The sequence below is a fragment of the Pseudophryne corroboree genome, chromosome 5, assembly GCF_028390025.1.
Source record: "Pseudophryne corroboree isolate aPseCor3 chromosome 5, aPseCor3.hap2, whole genome shotgun sequence".
Classification (NCBI taxonomy): domain Eukaryota; kingdom Metazoa; phylum Chordata; class Amphibia; order Anura; family Myobatrachidae; genus Pseudophryne; species Pseudophryne corroboree.
The window spans coordinates 618,010,339-618,033,507 of record NC_086448.1 but is presented as its reverse complement, the minus strand read 5'-3'; positions in this window follow the sequence as shown (position 1 = coordinate 618,033,507).

The following is a 23,169-nucleotide window of genomic DNA, read 5'->3' as shown; positions in this document are numbered from 1 at the left end:
GGGCTGTCACAGTCATATAGTCCTTAGTCTGCCTTGATCCACTTGTCCACATTTCCGTGGTTAAGTGGACAGTAGGTACAACTGCATTTTTTAGGACACTGAGGACACTTTTTCTGATGTCTCTGTACATTCTCGGTATCGCCTGCCTAGTGGAATCTAGAAGGGATTTGGTACCGGGGACACACTACTACAATTGCTTCGTTGAAGTAGTTCAAGTAGTCTTCCGACTTCCCCTCTGGGATGACAATCGACTCCCAGCAGCGGCAGCAGCAGCAGTAGGTGTACCACTCAAGGATCCTCTGGAGGAATCCCAGTTAGGAGAGGACTCGTCAGTCTTGCCAGTGAGATAATAATAATAATAATAATAATTTTATTTATATAGCGCTCTTTCTCCAATAGGACTCAAGGCGCTTAACAGATACATTGCATAATATAGTACAGAAAATAATGAAGTACATTTTCATAAAATACAGAAGCATGAAGATACTAAAATGGACACTATGGAAATGCTTTAGTAAACAGAAAAGTCTTGAGTCTACTTTTGAAGGATTCTATAGTTGGGGCCTCTCGCACTGTGCGGGGAAGTGAGTTCCATAGAGTCGGAGCCGCATGACTAAAAGCCCCAGGCCTACAGGACTACTGACGTTCCTGACTGAGGAGGAAATTGACTTTGAGGGAGTTGGTGGTGTAGCTTGCAGGAGCTTGGGTACAAGAGGAAGAAAGAATTTAGGTGTCAGTGGACTGCTTATGCTCTTATCCAAAGTTTCAGAACTTAACAATGACTTCTGATGAGTGCGCTGCAGGTGACATATAAGGGAGGATGTTCCTAGGTGGTTAACGTCCTTACCCCTACTTATTACGGCTTGACAAAGGCAACACACGGCTTGACACCTGTGGTCCAGATTTGTGGAGAAATAATTACACACCAAAGAGGTGGTTTATTTGGTATTTTGCCCAGGCTTGACAATGAGCTTATTCATCCAACGGACAACAACTGTCTCCCCCCCGGTGCCTGATTTAAACAAACCACATCACCATCAGAATCCTCCTCGTCAACTTCCTCCTCAGTGCCAGCTACACCCATATCCTCATCCCGGTGTACTTCAACAGTGACATCTTCAATTTGAATATCAGAACCTGGACTGTGGGTGCTCCTTCCAGCACTTGCATAGGGCCTGGAAATGGTGGAAGGAGCCACCTCTTCCCGTCCAGTGTTAGGAAGGTCAGGCATCGCAACCGCCAACACACTTGGACTGTCCTTGGGGATTTGTGATACCATCTTAGAACGCACAGTTCTTTGCTGTACTTTTGCAAGTTTAACTCTTTTCATTTTTCTAGCAGGAAGATGAGGGCTTCCATCATCATGTGAAACTGAACCACTAGTCATGAACGTAGGCCAGGGCCTTAACCGTTCCTTGCCACTTCGTGTTGTAAATGGCAAGTTTACGTTTCTCCTCAGATGATTTAAATTTATATTTTTGGGTCATTTTGCAGAACTTTGGCTTTTTGGATTTTACATGCCCTCTACTATGACATTGGGCATCGGCCTTGGCAGACTACGTTGATGGCATTTCATCGTCTATGTCATGACTAGTGGCAGCAGCTTCAGCAGTAGGAGGAAGTTGTTCTTGATCTTTCCCTATTTTATCCTCCAAATTTTTGTTCTCCATTATTTTTCTGGAGCTATACAACAATATGCAGCACAGGCGAGCGTACCTCTACACCACACAGGGCAAACCCCGTAAAAATTATTTGGATAATAATAATAACCCTTTTATTTGGAGTTATTATAATAAATAATATGCAGCACAGGCGAGCATTCCCCTAAATCACACAGGGCAAACCCTTTAAAAATTATTTGGATAATGATAACAACCCTTTTATTTGGACCTATTATAATAATATGCAGCACAGGCGAGCATACCCCTAAACAACACACACAGGGGCAAACTCTTTAAAAATTATTTGGATAATAATAACAACCCTTTTATTTGGCGTTATTATAATAAATATTATGCAGCTCAGGCGAGCGTACCCCTACACCACGCAGGGCAAACCCTGTCAAAATTATTTGGATAATAATAACCCTTTTATTTGGAGTTATTATAATAATATGCAGCACAGGCGAGCATATCCCTAAACCACACACACAGGGCAAACCCTTTAAAAATGATTTGGATAATAAGAACCCTTTTATTTGGAGTTATAATAATATACAGCACAGGCGAGCATACCCCTACACCACACAGGGCAAACCCTGTAAAAATTATTTGGATAATAATAATAATAATAATAATAATAATATAACCCTTTTATGTGGAGTTACTGTATTATCATAATAACAATATGCAGCACAAGCGAGTCTACCCCTACACCACACAGGGCATAAACCCTGTAAAATTATTTGGATAATAATATAAGTATATTACCCTTTTATTTGGAGTAAATAATATACAGCACAGGACACCACCACTGGACTTATGGCAGCACAAGAAACAACCACTGGACTGATGCAGCACAAGACACCACCACTGGACTAGACTGGACTTATACAGCAGCACTTGATTTATGGCAGCACAAGACAGCACCACTGGACTGGATATATAGAGCAGTACTGGACTTATGGCAGCACAAGACACCACCACTGGACTGATGCAGCACAAGACAGCACCACTGGAATGATGCAAAAGAGCAGGTCGCCACCCCACACTCCACGCCCCATGCCACTTTTCCGCACAGACACTAAGGAGACACATCCTCTCGCTACACTCTCCAGGACTGGAGTGAAAATGGCAACGACGCGCGGCTCCTTATATGGTATCCAAAACCTGCGAGAATCCGACAGCGGGATGATGACATTTTGCCTCGTTCTGGTTTCCGAGTCTGGTGGGAAGCCCGAGCAGGCTCTGGTCCGGGCTCGGGACGTGAAATTCGGGGGAAGGGGGGGGGGGGGGGGTTCGAGTCAGAACCTGCTCATCCCTAATTAAAATCACTCCACTGGTTAAGTAACTGTGCCAATCATAGTTGTAAGGCATCTGCTGGTGTGTACAGAAACTCTGCTACATCCGCTACATCTTCAATCCTGTACACACATAGGGGCAGATGCATTAACCTGTAGGGATAAAGAAGTGATTAAGCAGTGATAAGCGCAAGGTGATAACGCACCAGCTAATCATTACGTATTTGAAAAATGACAGTTAGGAGTAGAGATGAGCGGGTTCGGTTTTACTCGGATTTACTTGGTTCTCAAAACGGCATGCTATTGGCTCACAGACGTCACGTGTTTTGGATAGCCAATAAGAAAAATCCGGATAAAACTGAACTTGCGTTAATTCTGGCGTTACATCAGAACCCGCTCATCTCTAGTTAGGAGCTGATTGGCTGGTGCGTTATCACCTTGCACTTATCACTGCTTTATCACTCCTTTATCCCTTCTCCAGGCTTAGTACATCTGCCCCAAGATTCCAACACTTAAGAATGCCAGGTGGTAAGCTAAAGTTTGGTGGTGGCAGGACTTTGTGTTTAGTAGATAGCGCATACTTTGGTTTGGATTTCAGTACTTTTTAGACAGACCATGATTAATTAACTATTTCACACCTATATGTTACACATGCCAAGGTAAGCCTTGTCATCACAGTACCAATTAAATTGTTACAATAATGCTATCTGTAGGGCTCTGACAACTCTATTAGACCTGGTATAGATGCTACCTGCTACAGGTAACTAGAAATGGTTTGGAATCTCAGTCTGCACTATCACATACATTGGAAGTGCATAGGAGACAGTTCTATTGTTTACCATTATTGCTCAATTACCGTAAATTCATTACATTTGATTCTATCAATTTTCATGCTCCTGCAAGCTGTGCAGAGGCCACATCTGTGGAATCTGTGATGTTCATTCTTTTGCTCTTTCTTTAGTTGTCAAAACACTTCTTGCAAAAAGAATTAACACCACAGGGTTCCACAGATGTGGACTACAGTATGTACAGTTTGCGGGAGTATAAAAAGTGAGAGAAGCAAATTTAATGCATTTGTGGTAAATAATCAAAATACCCAGATCATTGAAAATATGATTAAATGAACATATCGGCATCAACAAAAAGTTATAGAAAATCATTCAATACCTGCTCATTTAAAAATAAATAAATGTAAAAAACACAGAACTAGAGATGAGCGGGTCAGAATATTGAACCCACCAATTTTTTTCCTTTCCAAGCAGATCTGATTCCAGGCTCGTGTCTTCCCACCTAATTCAGATCCTGAAACGAGCTAAAATGTAATCTTCCCGGCATTGGATCTCACGTGTTTTGGATTGGATATAAGTCCCTCCTGCGGTAATTCGGATGCCATTTCACAGGAGATGCCAGACAGATAGCACAGCCACTGGACTTACAGGGCAAATATATTTATTCTCTTTACTGGGGCACTGCACACATTGCAATGACATAAAAACTTGTGTGTGTTCAATAACACTCAGTAGGTGCCGTGCCACTGTGTTACCAATATAAGCGCTGTGTGAATCACAGTGTATTGTAATTTGTGAAAAAACAGAGCTTTTTTTATTTTTTAAACTTGTGTGTGTTCAGTAGCGCTCAGTAGGTGCCGTGCCAGTGCATTAATAATATAAGCACTGTGTGAGTCACAGTGTAAAGTTGTCATTTGCGGAAAAAATTAAAAATCTATTCTTTAAAACAAAAAATTGGGTGTGTTCAATAACGCTTAGTAGGTGCCGTGCCACTGCATTAATAATATAAGCACTGTGTAAGTCACAGTGTGAAGTTGTCATTTGTTAAAAAACAGAAAAAATGTTCTCTACTCTTTTTAAACTTGTGTGTGTTCAGGGCCAGGCCGTGCCAATGCTTTAATAATATAAGCACTGTGAGACACAGTGTGAAGTTGTTGTCATTTGTTAAAAAATAAATAGAAAAAAATTAAAAAGTAAAAAACCAAAAGAGAAAAAATTGCGGTAATAATATTTAAGTGCTGTGAGAGTTATAGTGTGAAGTTGGCATTGGTTAAAAAACAAAAAAGGTTTTTGTTTTTTTAAACTTGTGTGTGTTCGCGACCAGGCAGTGGCTTTGTGTTACAATAATGCACAGTAGGTGTTGCTGTGAGTTGATATGGATCACGATCAATCGCAGCAACCAAGTAATAGTGATGCGGCTGCTGCCTTGAAAAAATGAACCTTTTCCCAGAGTCCCAATGGTGACAAGGATGACTTCACTTAGTGCACCAGAGTGATACAACATTTTGACATCTGGTCAGGTCTCAAAGAATTGGCCAAAATTAGTGACACCTCTGCTGTAACGGAATCTGATATGGAAACTGTCACAACTGAGAGCTGGGGCTGTCGGGAACAAGCCTCAGTTGCAGGGGCAGAGGTATAGTGAAACCTGGGCGGTAGTATGGGACTTTTGGACATGCAGTATCCCAGCCTGAAGGCGTGACCACAACAACAGGAGTAAAGTTTAAAAAGTTTATTTCAAGCACTGTTCAGATGGTACATCAACAGCAACATGAGATATGATAAAAGGATATGCAATACACAGTTCCTGTGAATACAACAGAGATGCAGATGGTACTGGGTGTGGTAATAGTAGGTGTTCGTCTAGATAGACTCAGGAGATGGAATGTCCATAACTGACACCCAGTTGCAGAGTGGTGCAATGAATACAGGAACTGACCAGCAGGTGGTTCTCTGGAAGCTGGTTGTATTGTCTGAGAGGTGAATTAGTTGCTGAGTAGGCCGGACGGAACCGGACAGAATGATGAAATGAGCAGGGCTTGATGATACAATGTAGCTGGAGTATAGATAGATGCACAGATGATGCTAGAGTTCATTGGATTTGAGAAGACGGTGACAGAGCACCGATGACGGCTGGTATTCGATGACGGAGCACCGATGATTGCTGGTATTCGATGGTGGAGCACCGATGATTGCTGGTATTCGATGGCGGAGCACCGATGAAGTCTGAGGACAGAACACCGCTGGAAGCTAGCTGCTGGAAGCCGGTGTTTGGGCACTGCCAATTGCAAAGGGCAATGTAGGACACTGTGGAGTCAGGCTGCACCGCTAGATGATAAACTGGTGCGAGTCTCTAGTGGAGTTGGAAGCAGGAGCTGGAAACCTGGAATAGCAAACAACCACAAGCAGGGAGACTGGTAACACTGGGTTGACAACCAAAGCACTGACAACTTCCTGGTTCAGGAACAGGACCTTTATACCTGCAGGAGTGCAGGGATTGGATGGACAATCAGGCAGAGTCCAGCGGTGCTGTGGATTGGTGAAGTTAGTGTCATGTGACTGGAACCAACATGGCTGCGCCCATACTAGCACTTGGAGGGAAATCTAGCTTGTTGCACCATGTGAGGAATTACAGTAATGGTGGCGGCGGCCGCGGAGAACAGTGAACGCCAACTTGCGCACTTGATTCACAGAGCTTATGGCAGAGGCTGTAGCGGGCGAGAGCTGCCATGCAGACTTGTTTGCGCATTTGAATTATAAGGATGGTGGCAGAGGCCGCGGCGGACAGGAGACGCCATGCAGACCCATCAGAGCACTAGAAATGCAGCAATGGCGGCGGAGGCCACAAAGGGCTAAAAACGCCATTCTACTACATGAGTTCTTTGTGACAGCGTCTGCGGACTGGCAGAGAGGAGATATGAAGTGAGGATGTCAGCAGCATGACTGAGACCCGGCCCTGGAATGCTGAGCCAGCCTCAGGAGACACCTAAAAGGTAGATAATGGCGTCCAGTAACCCGGATCGTGACAGAAACAAATAGAATAGAATGGTGGAGGATTATTGAAATGACAGTGTTACAAATGAGCATGTCAGGCAGTCCCTTTGACTACTGAAAGGAAAAAAACTCGCTTTACTTTACTTACGCTGCCCACCTTCCAGTGTGTACATGAAAAGAGCTTTCAGCACAAGCGGGAACCTTGTGAGTGATCAGCATACAAGGTTATTTCCTCAAAATGTGGAAAAGATTATGTTCCTCAAAATGAACTACATATTCCATGAGGAAGACCTTAAATGTCAATTATTTTAAAGTACAGAGTCTTCCTTAATGATGGATCCTGCAGAGATTAGTTAATATTGTGTGATGAAGAGGATGATGTTAACACTGATGAGGGTGAGGATGACACAATGCTAGGCACCAAATATGTTTTTTTTAAATGTTTATTGAGGTGCAGCTCTACGCCCTGGGCGACCTCCGGCATCTGCGGCGATGTGATATGTGGAGGGGGCTGGGTGCAAGGAACCTCCCAGAGCTGCAGGGCTTTGTGCTTCAACTGCTGGGGACCAGGAGCTAGCTCCCAGGCTGTGGCAGCATGCTGTTGACTCCTGGTGCCCTGCACCGAGGAGTGTTAATGCTGTGTGCAGCAAGTCCTGGACTAGCTCTGGCATTGCAGGGGTTATCCAGTAGAGACTCTGCTTACCAGATGTAGCACAGGGCTTCAGGAAAGTGAGTAGCAGAGCCAGAGCTGGAGCTGTGGGACTAGGCTAGTTGGGTTCATGTGGGGTGCTAGTGAACACCTGCGGCACTGGGGGACTGGGAACAAGGAGTTATCCATAGGCTGAGTGGCCATGTGCTGGAAGACCGGGAAAGCCAAGATGACTTTCCAAGGCTGCAGTGCTATGAGTAAGGGCAGAGCTGCCCGCTGGGGGAGAGCCGGCTCCTGGTGCAGCGATGTTGACTGATGATAACCCCTGGTGCACTGCTGTACCTGCAAAGTCCTGGCCTGCAGGAGGGAAAGCAGGGCCAGGCATTATGGTGTAAAGTGTGTTCAGTGGTCCAGAAGTGTAGCCCCTGCTACTGCCAACACAGAAAGCATTATAGTCCCAGTGCTGTGACTAGTACAACCACGGGTGGATTAGCATGGATAACCAGCCAGGAAATGTATGAAAGCAGCCCTAATGGGTGTGCGGTCTGATGAAGGGATGGGGTCTGTTGAGGGGGCTGGCCTTCCGTGTGTCTTTTGCTGCAGTTGTGTCTGAGACCAGGAGTGGATTGGCTACTAAAAGTGGCCCTGTAAAATTTTGTAGAAGTGGCCTGACATGGGCAGCACAAGAGGTATAACATATTTTGTAGCTACGGCAGCATCAGTGGATGGCAGAGTTGCTGTATTGCAGAGATGGAATAACAAAATTAATGGGGACAATGCAGTGTACTGAGTGCGGTGGGCGGACTGTCATATTGGGGGTGTGGCCACATGACAACACACAAAACAGGCTCCACAGACACGTCAGCCTACCAGGAATCTTCCTAGTTAGTCCTATGGCCAATCCACCCCAGTTACTGTCTAGCTGCCTGCAGCTGAATGCATTATGATGTTACAGTGGCAATGTCTAGCTGCATGCAGCAGAATGCATTGTAATGTGGAAGAGGTACCGTCTAGGGGTTGGGTATGGAATCCTGGCGGACGGGATCCCAGCAGTCAGCATACAGATGCTGGGATCCCGGCCGCCAGAATCTCGGCAGTGGGGCGAGCGCTAGAAAGCCCCTTGCAGGCTCACCATGCTGCAGGCTTGGTGGCTCGCTGCACTCACCACAGGTTCTGTTACCCTCTGTGGGTGGTTCTATTCCCACTCTGTGGGTGTCATGGACACCCACGAGTGGGAATAGCCCTGGCGCAGCTGTCGACATTCTCGGCGGTCAGGATCCCAACTGACGGGATATTAACTACATCCCGCGTCGAGCTGCCTGTAGCTAAATGCATTGTGATGTCACAATGGTACTGTCTAGCTGCCTGAAGCTGAATGCTTTGTGATGTCACAGAGGTACTGTCTGTCTGCAGCTGAATGCATTGTGATGTCACGGAGGTACTGTGTAGCTGCCTGCAGCTGAGTGCATTGTGATGTCACAGTGGTACTGTCTAGCTACTTGCAGCTGAAGGCATTGTGATGTCACAGAGGTAATGTTTAGCTGCCTGCAGCTGAATGCACTGTGATGTCACAGAGGTACTGTTCAACTGCCTGCAGCTAAATGCACTGTGATGTCACAGAGGTTCTGTCTAGATGCTTCAGCTGAATGCAGTGTGATGTCACAGAGGTACTTTCTAGTTACCTGCAGCTGAATGCATTGTGATGTCAAAGATGTTCTTTCTAGCTGCTTGCAGCTATTCAATCTGGATGTAATTTTTAATGATCCTTTATCATGAGGCCTTACTGTAGACAAATCATGTGGGCACTGCTAATAGGTAGTGTAGGACCGCTGACATCAGAGAAGCCTAGACATGGCTCAGCGGCTAACCATGTATTTGCACATTCATGTAACAAATATCTCTGAAATTCTATTACCAGATAGGTTCAGGTATTGTTATGGGTATTAGCGTGCTTGGGGGGGATAAAGCACCCCTCTCTGTTTGCTGTTTGCTGTGACCCCTCCCATTTTCTAGCACCTGATAAGTATCTCTAGAGTGATTGAGCAGCTACCACTGTTTGTTAGCTGCTAGCATCTGAATGTATTGTGATGTCACAGAGGTACTGATTAGTTGTCTGTATCTGAATGCATTGTGATGTTACAGAGGTACTGTCCAGCTGCCTGCAGCTAAATGTATTGTGATGTCACAGAGGTACTGTCTAGCTGCCTGCCCTGTAAAATTTTGTAGAAGTGGCCCGACATGGGTATAATATAATGTGTAGCCATGGCAGCATCACTAGATGGCATAGTTGCTGTACTGCAGGGATTGAATAACAGAATGAATGGGGACAATGCAGTGTACTGAGGGCCTATTTCAGATCTGAAAGCAGCAGCAAATTTGTTAGCTAATGGGAAAAACCATGTGCACCGCAGGGAGGGCAGATATAACATGTGCAGAGAGAGTTAGATTTGGGTGTGGTGTGTTCAAACTGAAATCTAAATTGCAGTGTAAAAATAAAGCAGCCAGTATTTACCCTGCACAGAAACAAAATAACCCACCCAAATCTAACTCTCTCTGCACATGTTTTATCTGCTTCCCCTGCAGTGCACATGGTTTTGTCCATTAGCTAACAAATTTGCTGCTGCTATCAGACCTGAATTTGGCCCTGAGTGCAGTGGGCTGTCTGTCATTTGAGGGGTGGGGCCACATGGCAACACACAAAACAGGCCCCACAAACATCAGCCTATCAGGGATCTTCCTGGTGAGACTATGGCCAATCCGCCCCTGGTACTGTCTAGCTGCCTGCAGCTGAATGCATTGTGATGTCACAGTGGTACTCGTTAGCTGCCTGCAGCTGAATGCTTTGTGATGCTACAGTGGTATTGTCTAGCTGCCTGCAGCTGAATGGATTGTTGTGATGTCATAGTGGTACTGTCTAGCTGCCTGCAGCTGAATGCTATGTGATGTCACAAATGTACTGGTTAGCTACCTGCAGCTGAATTCATTTTGATGTCACAGTGGTACTGGTTATGTGCCTGCAGCTGAATGCATTGTGATGTCACAAAGGTTCTTTCTAGCTGCCTGCAGCTGAATGCAATCAATTATTATAGTACTATATGTGCCTATTTTATCATATAATTATATTACTAATATTTTGGACACATCTTTCACCAAGTCACAAGCTATAGTTCCCATTGCTGTTTTTTTTTATCCTCACTCCACATACCCTCCCCCCCCCCCCCCATATATCTGTCTTAGTCTTACATTCTGTTGCAAACCTTCAGGCTTTGGATTTGTTTGTTGACACTGCTGCTGGGACCACTGGATTATATTGATGGTAGCTGGAATCAGAGGCTGATTTAGTCCTCACAGGCCCCTAAGCCATACACAAATTTGGGGCCCCCTTCCTCAAACAATCCATAGCACTACTGTATATACTGTCGTCACCACCTCCTGGCTGTGATTGCTCTGTTGGTGCCTCCTTATCTCGCACATCCATGAGGTGGTATCAGCAGCGCAGGTCCAAACTACTGGTGGCCTAGGCTGGAGATGAGCAGAATTGTCCCCGAACATCAGCACCAGCAGTGGTGATCAATACTACGGGGAGCTGGCAGTGTCCTCCCTCCCCCCCCCCCTCAGCCCCATCCCACTCATCTTGGCACACACTGACTGCTATCCAGGCTGTCACAGGATATGCAAGCTGTGTGACCGGACCAGCCCAACAGTCCTCTGGCTGTTCTGGCATTTGTTAGAAGTGTCAGATGGCCAGTCTGGCCTTGATCATTACAATATGATCAGGCATGCACAAATAGCTACAATTACACCTTACATCAGTGGTCCACAAACTTTTTTGAATCACGGCACCCTAAAGCAGTAATGGGGAACCTTTGGTACTCCAGCTGTTGTTGAACTACACATCCCAGCATTCCCTGCTATAGTTTTGCTATTTGGCCATGATAAACCTGTAGCAGGGCATGCTGGGATGTGTAGTTCAACAACAGCTGGAGTGCCATAGGATCCCCATCACTGCCCTAGAGTATCAGAATTTTTTTCACATCACCCCTGGGCCAAAAGTTTCTTATTGAGAAATTTAGACAGAAATCTTAAATTAAGTAAATTGTGTTTATATGTCATCTTAGATTCAGTTGTGTGGTGATGGACAAGATTTGCTTCTGTTTGTCCACATATATTTTATGATTGGCAGCCGCTAGCACTGATTTTGCATATTACACTGACCATAAATAATTAATTGAAGTTGGTACTGGATCAACATTCCAAGGCACCCCCGCAAGTGCCTTGACGCACCCCAGGGTGCCTAGGCACACAGTTTGAGAACCACTGCCATACATAACAGCACAATTACATATGAACAATTAGTATCTATTAATGTTGCAGTTTGCAGTTATAAAAGTATTTACTGATACAATGTTGCCATTTCATGCATTAGCCATGAAAGCAGCCTTGTATGCTGTTTGCTGTTCATTGATTCTCTATTCAGACTGTAGATATTCTGTGTGCACTGCAAGGATCAAATCAATTAAATCAATCTGAGTTTTCAACTCTCATTCTACGTTCCTTAATTATATCTCCCTCGCTGTGTTATCATAATGTGTGGATGTTACTGACTAATAAATTCATTTAATCCATTTGGCAGACTTATTACTAACTAGAAGGTCCCTTTCTTTGCCGTGTGCTGTAAAGTAATTGATTAATAGGGGCTGTCACTCATCCTCCTGTTGTTGCAGTACTTCATAAAATGATGACAACTTGCTTTAAGAAATAAGGGGATTATCGATAACAACCATTCTCCTAAATATAAATGCAGAGTCTCATGGATCATAAACTGTACTGTGTGTAATCAGTATCTATTAGTCCCCATTTGTTAGGTGAGCTGAGACACTCATCTGTGGCATGCAGATGGTTCATCCTTATTCTCTTTTATATCCCCTTTGAACAAAGCAAATTTTGGAGGGCCTTCTACTAGAAATTATAGGTCAAGCTAACCTTTTATTACATAGTCCTTCTGTAATCCAGTGGACAACAAAACCAAAAATGTGCAATCTAGGGAAAATGTATTTGTACATTGAGAATGATCCAATGGGATAAACACACCTGTGTAGGCATGCATATAAAAGTGCAACATATTCCTGAATCATTTTATGTGCATAATGTGCCCGCTACATAAGATTTTTTGTTTTAAATGAGGAAACACCTGCATGCACATAGGACCTAATTCAGACCTGATCATAAATGTGCAAAAAAAGCCCATCTGTGGCATGCGGGATGGATGCCTAGTCCACCCCACATGCCAGGCCCCTAACGCCCCCCCCCCAACCCGCGCAGACATGCGAAAGCATCACGCAGTGGCAATGCTTTCGCACCTGCCAAATAGCTACCATGCTTCTGACAGCAGCGGCTACGTGTAATGTCATTCAGCCGCAATGGCCCACCCCACAAACGTACTGGACACGCCTGAGTTGTCTGGAATGCACCCCTCCAACGCCATTGCAATGCCATCCCAACGCTGCCCCAATTCTGTCAACACCCCCCCGACCGCCCCGTGATCACCTCTGCTTGTCAATCAGGCAGAGGCGATAGCACCAGTGAAATGCTTTCACATCTCACTGTGTGCGCATGCGCAGTGTGGCTGCTGCGCGTGTGCACACGGCATAGAGCTTTAGCCTGCGGTCGCTGCCACTGCAGCGACCAGGTCTGAATTAGGCCCATAGTTCCAGTGGTATCCGGTCTCTAGGTCGACAACACTTAAGTTGACAGTGTCTAGGTCGACCATTATTGGTCGACAGTAACTAGGTTGACAGGGTTTCTAGGTTGACAGGGTCTCTAGGTTGACATGTTCTATGTCGACAGGTCAAATGGTCAACATGAGTTTTTCACAATTTTTTTATTTTTACATTTTGGGAACAGTAACCTGTGCCTAGCGCAGCGGTAGCAGAGCGAGGCACCTTGCCCGAAGCAATGCGAGTGAAGCGAGCCGTGTGAGGGGACATGGTGCACTAATTGGGGTTCCCAGTCACTGTACGGAGAAAACGACACCAATTTTTTATTTAAAAAAGCTCATGTCGACCTTTTGACCTGTCGACCTAGAAACCCTGTCAACCTAGAATCCATGTCGACCTAGCTACTGTCGACCAATAGTGGTAAATCTAGACACTGTCGACCTAAGTGTGGTCAACTTTCCATACCACACCCATTCCAGTACCTCTTGGCTACTGTGGTGGTGAATGTATGCTATATCAATTATTTCGAAAGAGGATGTGTTTGATGGTTATATAGAGCAGCCATCAGGGGGGGACTGTGGATACTGGTGTCCCGGACCCTTAGAGAGGGCCCTAACAGAGAGAGCGGCCCACCATCCTACCGCCAATACCTTTAGAGCAACACCAGTCTGTGAATCAACGGCAGGCTGATGCACAGCGAGGACTTCTTAAAACAAGCCCTATCTACGCCAGAGCTCTCTGTGAACCATTCCTGTAGGTGCACCTGATTGCTGCTCTGCGAAAAATGGCAGCGAGCGATCAACTCTGAATGACCCCCCTTTGTCCATTTACTGCAGATGACCAATATTCTTTTTTTAAAAGGGAAAATAATTATTTTTACAAGACATACATCATAATTGTGTCACCTAAATCATGGACTGGTCAAAAAAAATGGCACTGATTGAATACCCCCCTAAGTGGGAAGTGCAGAGGGAGGAAATAAGCAGAAGGAGGAAATAAAGCTGGGAGTTATAGAACATGGACAGGGGCACATCAGGAGAAGAGGATGCCCGTGTGCATTCTCTTAGAAAAATGGTGTCACTGCGCTAATGGAATTTTTAATTTTTTAGAAGCTACATTGAATAAATAGTAGTATAATATAATAAGGGAGTGCTTGTAGGAAATGTGTATTGTAGCAACGCAATACCTGTAAAAAAGGTTTTGCTACAGTAAATACAAATGTTTAAAGCTCTTTAATAGAATAATTGGTGTACAGTCCGTAGGAAATGGTAAGGGGTCAGATGATGCCGACGGCGGTAGCTACACTTTGTATGACAGCAGGTAAAAGAGTGAACTAAGCTCTCCCTATCAAGGGAGGGCATGTGAAGGCTGCTCCATCACAGTCACACAAGCATTTAAAGATGATTAACAAAGTTCTTAACAGTATCTTATATGAACAGCAAAAGCAAATATTGTAAAGTATTAAAAAGTCTAGTCAAATGTCAAGTGATAATAATATACTTATGAGATGTTTTTCATTAACATCAAATAATTAGATAACTAGAGTGCCTAAACAATGAATTACAGAGAAAACAATTCAGACATTAATATACATAGTTACATGTCACAGAACCATGGCCACTCAGAATTTCAGTCTGAAAACTCTAATTGTGCCAATTTTGTCTAGTATTTATAGCAATTTTATCAAAACTATAGGTCTAATTCAGACCTGTTTGCTCGCTAGGGGTTTTTGCACTGCTGCAAGCAGATAGTTGCCACCCATAGGGAAGCGTATTTTTGCTTTGCAAGTGTGCGAACGTATGTGTAGCAGAGCTGTACAAACAGATTTTGGGCAGTCTCTGAGTAGCTCAGGACTTACTCAGCCGCTGAAAACACTTCAGCCTGTCCGGGACCGGAATTGACGTCATGAACTCTCCCTGCAAACGCTTGGACACGCCTGCATTTTTCCAAACCCTCCCAGAAAACGGTCAGTTGACACCCACACGCCTTATTCCTGTCAATCTCCTTGCGAAAGCCCATGCGACCGGATCCTTCCCACAAACCCATCGCTGAGCGTCGATCTGCTTTGTACCCGTGCAACGCGCCTGCGCATTGCGGTGCATATGCATTCGCAGTTTAGACCTGATCGCCCGCTGTACAAAATCGCAGCCTAGCGATCAGGTCTGAATTAGCCCCTATGTCACTAAGATTCAACTTGATTGGTCCTCTTCTTATCTCTCTTTAGCATCAGTCAAGATATGTTGTTGAATATAGTGTATAATTTAATGCTCTTATAAAATGTCCATGCAAGATCAGTCTTCTTCTCTTCCTTAAAAATGAAAGTAGTTTTTTATGAGCTTGTCTGTTCTATTCAGCAAAGCTTAGCTTGTGGTAATTTTGTTCCCTTGGCATTGTATGTCGCAGTACAATAGACAGAAAGCCTTTCATTATTCCTCAACACCATCTATAATATACTTAAAACTTCACTGTATTATTATTTAAAACTCTACTTAATTGTTTCACACATAATCTTAATTATTTTTACAACACATGCATCGTAATTGTGTCTCTTAAAACATTGTACTTACTAGGTCTACTTTGTGAGATACAGATGTGCCCTCAAATATCGTTGCTGCATACCATGTAGTGGGCACCATGCAACTCGCGCCTGCTCATTGCGTCATAAGTCCCATTCTAAGTTGCATTATAAATGTAACGTCACATTATAAATGTAACATGCATACTACTTTCTGTCCACCAGATGTCGCTTTTCCTAAACTTTACAGTGCATGCCTCAAATAGCTAAATAACCCGTCCTAGCGCCGCCTGCTGATTGGCTGACATTTATTGTGACAAAAAAGAACCATTACTCACTTCCCATTATATAAAATCCCCTTCTACAAAATACAATGCCACACTGCCGCCTTTTAACACTATTCATTTTGTTGTTACATTGTTTACTAAATCCTGGATTTTATTAGCATAAACAGCTTTATTATCTCAGAAAGAATTTTAGGTTTCGTTGCTATCAAACGGACAGAAATATGTAATGCACTGTCCCACTGGGTCCTTATCTCATTAATATGACTTCCAGATGGTCTCCATTGCTATGCCGTCATGCTTGGTGGATTCAATCTGACTTTTTTTCAAATGGAGCCGCAAATCAGACAAAACACATCACATATACACATGGGGTGCTTACTCTTAACATGGCTGTGTGGTGTTTAAGCTGAAAAACAAAATAAAATTATCTTCTACAGTATTCTATGCCACGGTATGATGAGGCGCTATTTACACTGTGTTGTTCACAGTCTAGGCAGCTCCCTACACTACAGTATGCAACTCAATGCAGGCTTCTGCACCTCCCCTCATTGATCACTCATTAGTATTCATTCCTGCTGAGGTCACTGTATGCCTGTACCAAAGCACCTCCCCCAGCCACGCTGCCACCCGTTCACGCTAGCTATTAATTTTGTCGTTACATTGTGTACTAGATCCTGGATTTTATTAGCATAAACAGCTTTATTATCTCAGAAAGATTTTCTGGTGTCTTTGCTATTAAATGGACAGAAATATGTAATGCACTGTACCACTGGGTCCCTATCTCATTAATATGACTTTCAGATAGTCTCCATTGTTGTGCCACCCCACTTGTCGAAATTGTCGTAAACGAGTCTAAAAACTGTCGGATTTGGCCACATTCATTTTTTCGTTACATAATGTACTAAGGGGGTAATTCCAAGTTGATCGCAGCAGGAATTTTGTTAGCAGTTGGGCAAAACGATGTGCACTGCAGAGGAGGCAGATTAAACATGTGCAGAGAGAGTTAGATTTGGGTGTGGTGTGTTCAATCTGCAATCTAATTTGCAGTGTAAAAATAAAGCAGCCAGTATTTACCCTGGCCTAACGAATACATGGCTGTGGCTGTGGCCTAACGAATACAATGGCCGCCCGCAATGCATGCACCCTCGGGTTTGATACCCAGCGGGGTGCACAATTGGTATAATTTGTTTATGTATTTATTTATTATTTTTTAATTCAAGAAAGTTATTTGGTGTGTCGCTTCTTCCCTTTTAAGCTGAAAAACAAAATAAAATTATCTTCTACAGTATTCTATGCCACGGTATGATGAGGCGCTATTTACACTGTGTTGTTCACAGTCTAGGCAGCTCCCTACACTACAGTATGCAACTCAATGCAGGCTTCTGCACCTCCCCTTATTGATCACTCATTAGTATTCATTCCTGCTGAGGTCACTGTATGCCTGTACCAAAGCACCTCCCCCAGCCACGCTGCCACCCGTTCACGCTAGCTATTCATTTTGTCGTTACATTGTGTACTAGATCCTGGATTTTATTAGCATAAACAGCTTTATTATCTCAGAAAGATTTTCTGGTGTCTTTGCTATTAAATGGACAGAAATATGTAATGCACTGTACCACTGGGTCCCTATCTCATTAATATGACTTTCAGATAGTCTCCATTGTTGTGCCACCCCACTTGTCGAAATTGTCGTAAACGGGTCTAAAAACTGTCGGATTTGGCCACATTCATTTTTTCGTTACATAATGTACTAAGGGGGTAATTCCAAGTTGATCGCAGCAGGAATTTTGTTAGCAGTTGGGCAAAACGATGTGCACTGCAGAGGAGGCAGATTTAACATGTGCAGAGAGAGTTAGATTTGGGTGTGGTGTGTTCAATCTGCAATCTAATTTGCAGTGTAAAAATAAAGCAGCCAGTATTTACCCTGCACAGAAACAAAGTAACCCACCCAAATCTAACTCTTTCTGCACATGTTATATCTGCCTCCCCTGCAGTGCACATGGTTTTGCCCAACTGCTAACACAATTCCACACAATTGGAAATTTAACCAATGAATATTTGGTGCAAGACATGAAAGTTGCTGTAGAGAACACAGGATGTGTCACATACCATAGATGAGGATTTTCACCCTTTGGAGCTTCACGACACTACACCATTCATACAAGCATTGCAATCACTTACCTGTAGGAGACCTGAATTTAAAGATCCCAACCCATGTGATGCAGCTGCACAGGGCTGGTGAGAGACCTTCTGGGCAAGGTGACTCACCTTCAAGCACAAATCGATGGACTGACAGGAAAACTGGATGGGCTGACAGGAAAAATGGATGGACTGACAGCAGTGACGTGCAGTGAGGTCAGTGACTGATGAGGCACTGACTGATGGTGGTGGCACACCCCCCCTCACATACCTATACCCCAGCCCTGCACCCAGCAACCTCCCTCATGCACCCATACCTGCACCCATCAACCTCCCTCACACAATATACCCCAGCCCTGCACACTTGTACCCCAACCCTACCCCAGTTACCTTTCTCCTCTTAGTTTCTGTTGCAGCAGTGGGTCTGTCTGGGTCCCGTTCTGACTGAGCAGGAGCCAAATGTGCATGTCTGCATGAGTGCTGGAAGGGGGCTGCCAGACAAAGAGGAGCAAGCAGGGCCGCTGACAGGATGCTCGGCATAGTTGGGGGCATGGCCTAATCACGCCCTCTGGCCACGCCCCCTTTTTTAAAACCCCTACAGCAGCAGGTACCGCAAGCCTGCAGAGCAGAGACCAGCTCACCGGTATTTCATCCAGGCGTCCCGCCAGACCAATCCACTGCTGGCTGACACTATCTCTCTAACTCCCAGTACAGCACTGACAGTGACAGCCGGATGCAGGTCACGTCAGTGCTGAATCTGCTGTCCAATTACATCTGCTTTCAGTGACAAGGGCATGCTTTCATATGGGCTGAAAGCACATCCCTGAACTGAGGCACTTGTAGAGGTGCCGCTTACAGTGATTTTTTTAATGGGCTTTTACAGCCCTCTGCTTGGCCCAGCCCCCTGCACGCCCCCTGCTTCTGGCAACTTGTAATTGGCAGCGGGAAGCACCGCCCTCGGTGCCTCTGAAATCAATTTAAACAGGTATTTTCTCTGAAAATGATTGCCATAATATAAAGAAGATACTTATAACACAGAATATGTGTCATAAGTATCTTCTTTGTATTATTTTAATCACTAATGACAGGGGAGGCACTGCCTCCCCTGTCTCCCCTGACTGCACGTCCCTGACTGACAGGAGGTCTGAATGACATGCTTGCTGGAGCCATGAAGGATGCCATCTGTCAATCAATGGAACAATGGCAAGCTGCTGGAGGACCACCTATTAAAACATCACAGCCGGTACAATCAGAATTTGACTGCCCTGATGCATTTGATGCTGAAGAGGATTGTGATTTGGAAATGACACAGTAAAACACATCTTTCCACTTTCCCGAATTGGAGATGACACCTGCTGCATCTGACCGATTGCCCAGCATGGACACAGAAACAGTTGCATTCTATCACTTGACTGTCATGGACACAACACCACTGCCATCTTACTGGTTGCCTGACAGACACAATGCACCATCCCGCCACTCAAACAGTATGAACACTGCAACGGTTGCATCATTCCAGTTGTCCACTAGAGATGTGAACAATGCAACGTTTCCGTCACCTGGATTACCACCAATACCACCAATGTAAAGCACACCCAAAAATGTGCGCATGCATGGAACCTCCGTGCCTAACATGCCATTGAGTGTAATAACCGCTGACAGCGACAACACTCTGTATGAAGAAGGCCATCGAGAGATGCATCGTTATGCACAATTTGTTTTCCAAGAACATGTTGCATTTGATCTGTACAAGAATTGGAGCAAGCAGGTCAACTTCGATGGGCAACAACGAAAATTTGCAATTCCCAATAATTTGCGCAAAAACATACTGTCACCATGCTATGCCTGATTCAAGATGGGAGATGTTGAATTGGTAAAGCTGAAGGACACTTTAAATGGACTGCTATGGATGCCCAGAGTAAAACCATGGAGAAGCATACTGTAACAGCACAGCAACTAGTGACTGAACTTCAAACTGTGGCATCTACTGGACACGACCTTCAATATGAAGAAGGGTGAAGAGAGAATATGGTCATTCATCACTCATCAATAAAAAAGGTACAGTACAGTACAGTACAGTACGTACAGTACATTATTATTCTGTAGTGGGTACTGCAATGTGCTTACTGCTTAAACATTATTTGACAGTATTGTACAGTACAGTGAGTGTTGCTTACAGTACTGTACAGTATTGAAGTATCTCTCTCTCTCCCCCTCTCCTGCTCCTGTATGGGACTTTCTAGTGACAACAGCAGGGGGGGGGGGGGTTTCATGGCTCGTTACTGTTACATTGTACAGTACACTGTACATTGTAACAGTACATTGTACACTGTAGCCTGTATCTTAATAGTCAGATTTTGAGAAACACTTTGTTAACCATTGTTGTGACATGTTGTGAACATACAAATACTAGTACTGTACTAATAATATTTCTATTATCTTCTTCCCACCAAGCACTAAACTACTGTACATTGAGCAAAATGCAGTTTGTTGGGTCTGAGAAGAAGGAGGAAGAACTGCGTCAAAGAAGGTAAGCTTGTGATACTTACTGTGTACAGGACATCAGTCTTTGGTATCTCTCTCCCTGACATTGTCTCTCCCCATGAAACTGTATCTCTATCCCCTACAACTGTATCTCTTTCCCACCCACCCCCTCTCTCTCCCCATGATACTCTCTCTCTCCTTCTCTCATCTTTCTCCATGACAGTATCTCTCTAGCTCCTGCCTCTTTTATTACACAAAACCCTCTCTCTCTCTCTCTCTCTCTCTCTCTCTCTCTCTCTCTCTCTCTCTCTCTCTCTCTCTCGGCTTTATCTTAAACGTCAGATTTTGAGAAACACTTTGTTAAGCATTGTTGTGACATGTTGTGAACATACAGTACAGTACTGTACAAATAATAACTATTTTATCTTCTTCCCACCATACACTGAACTACTGTTCTAATTTATTCACTAATTATTGTACAATATGCATTTATTATACTGCAGTTGACTTTTTTATTGATTGAATTACTGTATTGTACAGTATGCTAATAATAATAATAATAATTATTATTATTATTATTATTATTATTATTATTTTTACTGTTCTGTACAGTAGGTCACTGGATATGAATCCTATTGACTTGGTCTGGGCACAGTTGAAGAGGTTCATTAGGTGTGATGTGAAACCAAACAAAAAACAAGAACTTTTGGCTGGGATAAAGACGTTTTGGGAAGAAGTACTGACACCTGCCTGTTGTCATTGAACAAAATGGTCATGCCACTGCTACAGTATGTAGCTTCTCCAGTATTATATACTGTACCTGTAAAACTGAGCCCCTCGCAGCAGTTACTTACTGTATACAGTACCTCTCACTTGACTCAATGTCCCCTTCACTGTTCACCTCACAACACCTCTCCCTTATCTCAATATCTACTGTAGCCCACAGCACTACACAGGAGAAAATGTACAGCAAAACATCCATTGTATACCTCACCATGACCAATTACTGTACTTTACTGTATATCCATAATTGAAACTTGTACATTACTGTACTGTATGTTATGATTAAAACAATATACAATATTTTAAGGCAATAATTTCTTTTATGTACAACAACAAAAACATTAAAAAACAAAATTATAAAAAATGTAATATGTAGTCGAATAAACGGTTTGCCATCAACTATAAATTTCCAATTCTTCTTCGGAGTTGCTCTGTGAAAATAAAAAAACAATGGTATCAGGACAGTAAGACAGGTTGAGCATTGTACAGTATGACCTGTTTTATGTGAAGAAAAGATAAATTAATGTACAGTAAATACTGTAACTTGTACATTACAGTACTGTATGTACTGAACTGTGTACTCTAATGTTGGGTAAATACTAATAACAATGGATGGCACATGCAGCTGATACAGTAGGTACTGTAAGTGCACACACAGTTACAGTACTGTACTAATTATCAGGCCAATTAGTCCTGCATAATGTCACAACTGGGCATCCATTTTCATGTGTCCACCCAGTTGTGATGTCAGTCACTGGAGAGCACTGCTGGAGAGTCACTGGAGAGCACTAGGCCTGGAATGGGGGCACAACAGGGATGCTTATACTGTACCTGTCCCCCAAGGAACCCTATAAAGCACAGTTTACATGACGTCATAATGTTGCACAGCAGAGACATGAGGAGGCTCAGCCACAGGGGCAGGGAAAGGCTGAAAGACAAGGGGAAGCTGAGGCACAGCAGGAGGTGTAGGATAAGAGGCACAGGGTGGGGAATAAGGTTGAGAAACAGTGGTGAAATGAGCCTTAGCTTAATAAAAATGTCTTACAGGGAGGAGGCGGGGCAGCAAATACCGGCGGCGGAGGGACTACAAAAAAAAACACTTTTTTGTCATTTTGGGATGATGTAATGTACTGTACAGTACTACAGTATTGTTAGTGTCACTCAGAGGGAATTCTGGGGTTGTAAAACATAATACAGTATGGGATCAGTATGAAATACCTCCAATCAAAATCCTGACACCAATTGACCGATGGTCAAAATCCCGACAAGGTCAAAATCCCGACATGGACAAAATACCGACATTTAAAATACCGACAAGGTCGAAATACCGACATGTAAAATGCCGACAGGTCAAAATACCGACATGCGGTTTTTGTTGTTTTTTTGTGTGTATGTCGACATAAGTCAACATGGACATCATATAAAGTGTACCGCGTCCCCTCACATGGCTCGCTGCGCTCGCCATGCTTCGGGCACGGTGCCTCGCTGCGCTTGGCACACTATTATATTCCCCCTCCAGGTCCACTGGGATGGTAAAGTATGAACAAGTCGGTTTCAATGAAAAAAATCAGGAAAAACTCATGTCGGTATTTTGACCTGTCGGCATTTTACATGTCGGTATTTTAAATGTCGGTATTTTGTCCATGTCGGGATTTTGACCTTGTCGGGATTTTGACCATCGGTCAATTGGTGTCGGGATTTTGAACGGCGGGATTTTGATTGGAGGTAAACTGACTGCATCCCTACAGTATACAGTACAGTAAAATACAGTACTTACTAATTACACATACAAGATGGCTAGAAAACACAGTACTGTACAATACTAGGCAACTGTACAATACTAGTACTTACCCT